The sequence below is a fragment of the Rana temporaria genome, assembly GCF_905171775.1.
Source record: "Rana temporaria chromosome 3 unlocalized genomic scaffold, aRanTem1.1 chr3y, whole genome shotgun sequence".
Taxonomy (NCBI): domain Eukaryota; kingdom Metazoa; phylum Chordata; class Amphibia; order Anura; family Ranidae; genus Rana; species Rana temporaria.
Genome location: NW_024404430.1, coordinates 1 through 8,025, shown reverse-complemented (window position 1 = coordinate 8,025; position 8,025 = coordinate 1). Strand labels below are relative to the sequence as shown.

Below are 8,025 nucleotides of genomic sequence, written 5' to 3'. Positions count from 1 at the left end.
GCTGATTTACATATTCTAGGCGTAAATCAGCGTACACGCCCCTAGCGGCCAGCGTAAATATGCAGTTAAGAAACGACGGCGTAGGAGACTTATGCCGGTCGTATCTTAGCAACATTTAAGCGTATCTCAGTTTGAGCATACGCTTAAAGTTGCGATGGCGGGGATTCGGACTTATGACGGCGTATCTACTGATACGCCCGTCGTAAGTCTATGTGAATCTACCCCAGGAAGCGTAGTCAAAACATAGCCAGAGTTCAGGAACCGGATTGGGTAGTCAGCCAAGCCAAAGTCCCAAGATCCATAACGCTCTATATTTCACAGCTATGAGATTTCCTCACTGACCATTAGGTAAAGGGAATGGGAGAGAAAAGGCCAGAATTCTTCACCACAGCAGCTAGAGGCCTTCATAAAGTGCACTTTGGACTCCCGCAACTTTCTGGAGGATATCTAAGGAAGGTTCTATTCATATCAGCCGCCACTTCACTAATGTTAGTGGGAGTTGAGGTATACGTTAAATGCGTTATACATTTAAGGCCTACATGCTTTAGACATACTACATGATCTATGGCTGCATAGGAAGCTGGGAAGTGACTGACTTTAGTCTCTGCCGGGTCATCTGCTGATGAGGTTTTATTAAAATAATGGATGTGGGAGTCACTGAAGAGCTATGGGTCAGGTCACAACAGCCGCCCCCAGTCACACACAGCTTAGCGGTGTCACCGACTAAGGTGGTTACAGAGACCCCATCAATTATTAAGGGATTCTGTACCTTCTTCCAAGATCTTTACTCCTCGAAAGTATCCTATCCCGAAACTTCCTTAACTCAATTCTTGGATGACATTACCCTCCCGACAATTCAGGGGGACGATAAAAATATATTGAATTCACCCTTATCCCTGGAGGAGCTGCAGCTCGCCCCTGGCAACGTTCCCTAACTGTAAGGCACCGGGTAATGATGGCCCTCCCTATTGAAGAGCACGGGTGGCAGTTGTGAGAGTGTTTCCCCTCCCTCACTTTTTGTATGACTAAACTAGCTGAAAGACAATTGGCAGGTGGAGTTTAGTTGTTTAATAAATTGAAGGCTGGAGATGGGGTGTAGACATTTTGAGGAACCCTCATCACAAGGTAGTCCAAGTCCCAGAATTGCCAGCAGGATACATTTTGCTTTGTTAGTAGATTCTCCATCACTGCAGTATGGTGAAGGATTAATTAGGAGATGGAGATATCAGGAGAAGTCTGTAGGTCACAATGTCTTCTTCTCACAGACGTATTGGTAACTATCGGAGCAGGAAGAAGAGCTCCAGCCCTCTCCGTCTTCCAAAAAAAAACACACCTTTCTTCAATGTGGTGTTGGAAAAGTTCAAAGAAATGTTCAGAGCTATCCTGGTCAAATCCATAGTAATCCCAGCTAAAAGGCTGCCCCTCTCTCCAGAACCTGCCGGGGAAAAAAAGGACATTAGTCACTGGGCCACTGGGCCAGTGCTGATAGTGGGGTAGATTCACATACCTTTTGCGGTGGCATATCTCCAGATACGCCGCCGTAATTTGAAATCCGCGCCCGCGTAGCGTTTACGCCGATCTCAAAGGCAGTTACGCTGAAAAAATAGGCTCCTCCACCGACGTAACCATGATTGCGGCAGCGCAGAATGTGTGCAATATAACTTTGCCGCTAGGGGCGCTTCCGTTGGTTGTCGGCGTAGAATATGCTAATTTCCTAGATACGCCGTTTCACAACGTACGTGCGCCCGGCGGTAGTTTTTTTACGCCTTTTGCGTAAAGGCTTTTTCTGCGTAAGGCTGCTCCTGCTATTAGGAGGCGCAGCCAATGTTAAGTATGGACGTCGTTCCCGCTTCGAAATTTTAATTATTTACGTTGTTTGCGTAAGTCGTTCGCGAATAGGGCTGGACGTATTTTACATTCACATCGAAACCAATACGTCGTTACGCCGTACTTGGAAGCAATGCACACTGGGATATGTACACGGACGGCGCATGCGCCGTTCGTAAATCACGTCAATCACATCAGGTCATCACATATTACCATAAAAACACGCCCCCCCCTTCCCCATTTGAATTACGCACGCTTACGCCGGCCCCATTTACGCTACGCCGCCGCGACTTACGGAGCAAGTGCTTTGTGAATACTGCACTTGCTCCTGTAAGTTGCGGAGGCGTAGCGTAAATACACTATGCTGCCCGCCGTAAATTATAGCGTAGCTACCTGAATCTACCCCATTGACTATAACTGTTGGCAAGGTCTAAAAGCAGGTGACTTTTTAAAGCTCGATTGAAGCCTACAGGTAGACTATTTTAGGTTAAAAGGTCCAACATCTGCACAGAAAGGGGAACAATTTTTTTGTTTATTGAATGTAATGTGAGAAGGAGAAGATCATGTGACTTACTTTAGAGATCTCTCATAAGATGTGCCGTCCACCCACGTCCAGATTCCCTTATCAACTGAAAGACCGATCCACAAAACTCTGGGACTGTGAAATGTTGCTTAGAAAATTCTATATAAAAAAAGAAAAAATCACTACATAATATTTTATATACTCCCCAGAAGAGCTTACACATTAATGTCTACAACTAGAACCAAAATACCAGTAGAGTAGTGGGGCTAGCAGTTAGCTCTGCTCTTCTAGGCATTATTCTAGGAGTATTGATGATGAAGTGGGCAGGATGTCTATCAGTCTTTCTGCTCCGGCCTTCATGTTCCTTCTGTAGTGATGTTGTCTAGTCTTGTTGTGTATTGTTTGAGCATGGGCAGAAGGCCTCTCTCAGGCTTTCTGCCCAGTTTCGGGGGTTCTATCTGTGGCTACACTGTTTAATCTTGCTGTGTATTGATGGGAAGTGGGCAGAATGTCTCTATTTGCCTTTATGCCCAGGTTTTAGTGTTTCTTCTGTGGCTATGCTGTCCTAGTCTTGTGTATTGATACAGGAGGTGGAATGTCTCTCTCAGTCTTTCTATCCCAGTCTTGGGGTTCTATCTGTAGCTACATTGTTTAATCTTATTGTGTATTGCCTTGGGGGGAGGGGGGTGTTCATAATGTCTCAGTCTTTTTCCCCCAGCCTTTGAGTTTTATCTGTGGCTACATTGTTTAATCGTGTTGTGTATTCATAGAGGGTGGGCAGAATGTGTCTCCCTGAATCTTTCTGCTGTTGTGGACATTTTATGAAGATTTATTCAATATGTATTGTCATAGTGTGGCCCAGTGTTATTACTCCTGTGGCCCGCTCTAAAGAGCTAACTGGGGCAGGCTGACGCTGGTTGAGTCCCGTCTGGTAGTGGAAAACTTCTTAAGGTTGGAGAGACGTGTTTGAAGAGTGGGGATATGTCTGTCGGTGAAGGGCCCCTGTGCACAAAACGATCGTCTGAGGAGATATGTTCGCTCTGCAAGGACATTATCGGCTATAGGCGGATGTACTCTCTTGTCTTTGATGTGTCTGATCAGCATGGTAGGGATTCGTAGCATACACCTGCAGATAGCCTCCAATCCACAAGGAACGGTAGTATAATCTGGGTATGCGTTGTTCTCTGCAACAGCGCAGAATAAGGATTCCCATCAGCGGTAATATAGGAGCTTTTGGATTGTTTTGGTCAGAGACAGAGTCCATGTTTGTTTAGCTTCCATGCACCCTGTCTCTGCTCAGACACACCCATAGGAATCCTTTAACTATTATTCATTGGTTGTTTGTATTACATCATCCTGTTCGAAGGATCTCGTGTGCACCCCCCCTTCCCCTTCCTGTGAGTGCCCTACCCTTTACTGTTTGTCATTACCTGTGATGTCATTTTGTATTGAGGAAGCAATTGGCTATTGTGGTGATTACTTCCCGTTTGTAATTTATTTTGTTGTTTTTGATTAAAAGAACCAGTGAACTGCTCGGCATGTTACTTCTGTGGTCACATTGTCTAGTCTTGTTGTGCATTGATGGAGAGTAGACATAAAGGGCTAGATTCAGGTAGGGGCGCGCATAGTTACAGCGGCGCAGTGTATCGTATTTACGCTACGCCGCCGTAAGTTAGAGAGGCAAGTGCTGTATTCACAAAGCACGTGCCTCCTAAGTTACGGCGGCGCGTAGCGTAAATGGGGCCGGCGTAAGCGCGCATAATTCAAATGAGGATGAGGGGGCGTGTTTTATGTTAATTCTTGGTGACCCGACGTGATTGATGTTTTTCCCAAATATCACATGCGCTGTCCGTGGAATTTCCCAGTGTGCATTGCTCCAAAGTACGCCGCAAAGGACGTCATTGGTTTTGACGTGAACGTAAATTACGTCCAGCCCCATTCACGGACGAGTTACGCAAATGGCGTAAATTTTTAAAATTTCGACGCGGGAATGACGGCCATATTAACATTGCGTGCGCCCTCCTAATAGTAGGAGTAACCTTACGCCGAAAAAAGCCTAACGTAAACGGCGCGTAAAAAAATAGCGCCGGGCGTACGTAAATTTGTGAATCGGCGTATCTAGATAATTTGCATATTCTACACCGAAAACAACGGAAAGCGCCACCTAGCGTAAATATGCACCTAAAGATACGACGGTGTGTAAGAGACTTATGCCAGTCGCCATCCTAGGCTAATGTCGGCGTATCTTGCTTTCTATAGATACGCCGGCGTAAATTCTCTCTGAATCTAGCCCAATGTCCGTCAGTTCTTCTTCCCCAGGCTTGTGGTTCTTTCTGTGGATAAGTTGTCCAGTAATTGTTCTGCATTAGATCGGGTGGGAGGGGGGCAGAATGTTTCTCTTTAGCCTTTATGCTCATGTTTTGGCATTCTTTATGTGGCTGTATTGTTTAATCTTGTTGTGTATGATAGGGAATGTGGGCAGGATGTTTCAATGTGTATCTTTACGCCTCTTTCATACGGGGCAGATCCGCTGGATGGACTCCGCCAGGCGGATGACAGGTCCATCTCTACTCACTGTGCAGGGACGGACCTGTCAGGGCCTTGCCGTTCTCTATGGACAACCTGTCCATTTCAATCCGATCCGTGTCTGCTTGACGGACGAGTTAACGTTATCGCCATTCGTCTGTTTTGAGCGGATCTTGTTGGATCGGATGGCAGGCAGGTGTCAGAAAACACATATCCGCTGACATCTGCCTGCCCCTAGAAGTCAATGGGTGGCCTGCTCAGATCCGCCTGAAAAACAGACAGGCAGATCCGTGGCCATTGTGTGAAATGGGCCTTAAAGTGGTGGTTCACCCTAAAAAACAAGTTTCTACCATGAAATCCAGCATACTAGCGTGAGCTACAGTATGCCTTTATTTTATTTTTTGTGCCATACTCACAGTTTAATCCCGTAGTCAAGTTTCAGACTCCCCGCGGGAGGAGGCGTTCCTATGCAGAGAGGAACATGATTGGCGGCTGGCTATGGCGCATCACGCTTCCCGAAAATAGCCGGAGTAGGACTCGGCTCGTCACGGCGCTATACGGCTATACAGACTAGGAGCTGACTGCGCAGGCGCCGTGAAGAGCCAAGTCCTATTTCGGCTATTTTCGGGAAGCGTGACGCGCCATAGCCGGCCGTCAATCATGTTCCCCTCTGCATAGGAACGCCTACTCCCGCGGGGAGTCTGAAACTTAACTACGGGATTAAACTGTGAGTACGGCGCAAAAAAATAAAATAAAGGCATACTGTAGCTCTCGCTAGTATGCTGGATGGCATGGTAGAATTTTTTTTTTTTTTAGAGTGAACCCCCGCTTTAAGCTTTCTTCTCCAGCCTTGGTGTTCCTTCTTTGGCTATGTTGTCAAGTTCTGTTGTGAATTGATGGATAGTGGGCAGAAAAATCTCTTTCACACTTTATGCCCCAACCTTGGTATTCCGTCTGGGGCTATGATGTCCAGTCTTGTTATGCATTAATGAAGAGTAAGCAAAATGTCTCTTTCTGCCCCGACCTTGGTGTTTTATATGTGGCTGGCTAGGTTGTTAGGTCTGGCATTATATTGATGATGGGTGGAATGTCTTGCTTAGGATTTTTTCCCCAACCTTGGTGTTCTTTCTGTGCCTGTGTTGTCAAGTCTTATTGTGTATTGATGGATAGTGAGTGGATTGTCTCTCTTAGGTTTTCTGCCCCAGCCTTGGTTTTCTTTCTTTGGCTATGTTTCTACTCTTGTTAGTGTGATGCTGGAGTAGGTTAGCTGGGGGCTGGCAGCCCCCATGTGACAGGTCTATTTAAAGGGGCACCACCTACACATTGTTATCCTCACCATCTCCTCCAGGCTGTTGATGACCATCAGGTGACTCTTCTTATCCTCACAGTGTTTCTTGGCGTAATTCCACGGCCTCGCGTAGCGGGAGAGGTAGTAACAGTTAAGGCCAAAGTGTGTCCATTCTGAACCGCACAATGGATCAGTGGTGCCTGGGAGGGGGACAGAGAAAGCATGGAGGAAAAAATAAAGAAAGAATCGAGGAGAAGAGGAGAAAGAAGCGAGAGAGGAGAGAGAAGGGTGGATGAGAATCGTAGGTAGACTATTGTAGTTGACAGAAAAACTGGAAGGGTCTTGTTATGTTGGAGACCAGCAGGTGATTTTTTTTCCTGCATCTGTTTCTATTAAAGCTGACCTTTCATCAAAGGTTTGTAAATGATGTGTACATAGACAATGGAATCAATCCCTGGAACCTCTTCCCTGTACCTGGAATAGCTCAATCTTGATAGAGAGTTCATTCTCTAAGGGTGGAACCCCAAATATATTCCCATCACACTCTATTCTGCATACGCCCTGGATTATGAGGGGGCTGCAGCAACAGCCAGCTAGTTACCTGGTAGAACAACATAGAAGAAAGTATGTCACTAGTAGAGTTTGGGCCGAACATTGGCTGTTCTCCTCGTTTAGGGAACACCCACATTTGCAGGGTGTTTGGCAGGTGTTTGACACACCAAACGCCCTGCAATGCACTGGGTGCTGCACAGTGCATGCTGCGCCCTTCGGGTCTACTATGGATTTTAAGGGTTCCCCCCCAAAATGCCTACCAGACCCTTATCGGAGCATTCAGCCTGGCAGGTCATCGGAGCGAACAGCCCCCTCATGAATCATACCAGACCACATTCCCTCAACATGGGAGAATGTGGTCCCCCACCCCAAAGCGCCTTGTCCCCATGTCAATGGGGACAAGGGTCTCTTCCCCACAACCCTGGGCAGTGGTTTTGTGGGTCTGCAGGCAGGGGGCTTATCAGAAATGGAAGCTTCCTTTAAGAAGAGGGCCCCCAGATCCCAGCCCCCCCCCCTGTGAATGAGTAGGGATACTCCCTACCCCTACTCATTCACCAAAAACGTTTTTGACAATTCCTTTATAAAAAATAAATAAAAAATGTCCCCCGATGTAAATCCATCATCAAACGTGATGCCCGATGCAGCCGCCAGGACTCGAAAAATAAAAAAAATTGCTCCGCACTCATTGAAGCCCGACTGCCGAATGCCTCCTCTGCCATTTAACAGTTCTTACTTAAGGTAAGGGCGGAGGCACTAGCGACGTCACCTTGGGGACACTGCTAGCTTATGATATCACCGACTCAGCATACACCGGTCTGTGATGTCACAAGGGGGCAGTGCCACCAGATGATGTCGCCAAGTGGTCCCGCCCTTACCTATAAAAGAACTGTCAAACGGCATCAGCTTACAAATAAGGGGCCAGCCTTAATGGATGGTGGAAGCGTTCTTTTTATTTTTGTTTTTTTGGGGGTGCCGGGGCGGCGTAATTGACAATGGATTTACATGGGGGGAACACTTTTTTTTTAATAAAGGAATTGTCAAAACTGTCTCTGCGTTTATTTCTTTTTGACACTTTTTTGATGAATGGATAGGGGCACTATGTACCCCATATCATTCACATGGGGGGGGGGCGCGATCTGATGTCCCCCTTCCTAAAGGGGCTTCCAGATTCCGATAAGCCCCCTGCCCACAGACCCCTTGAGATTCGCAACCCAATGTTAGGGCTGTGCTCAGCCCTTCCTTCTCTAAGCTGGCCGCCTCAGCTGTCGGCTAATTGCCAGCTCCTATCTCTCCACAGTGACTCACCTGT

The 8,025-nt window shown here is 46.9% G+C and overlaps 1 long non-coding RNA gene across 1 annotated transcript; it reads right to left on the bottom strand.

The window, feature by feature from the left end:
* Positions 1–1,053: 1,053 nt before the first annotated feature.
* On the bottom strand, positions 1,054–2,488 carry LOC120921706. Its single transcript, XR_005744931.1, has 2 exons — positions 2,402–2,488; positions 1,054–1,435 (listed from the first exon to the last, which is right to left on the bottom strand). It is a non-coding gene; the product is annotated as an uncharacterized LOC120921706 (long non-coding RNA).
* Between the last annotated feature and the right edge of the window lie 5,537 nt (positions 2,489–8,025).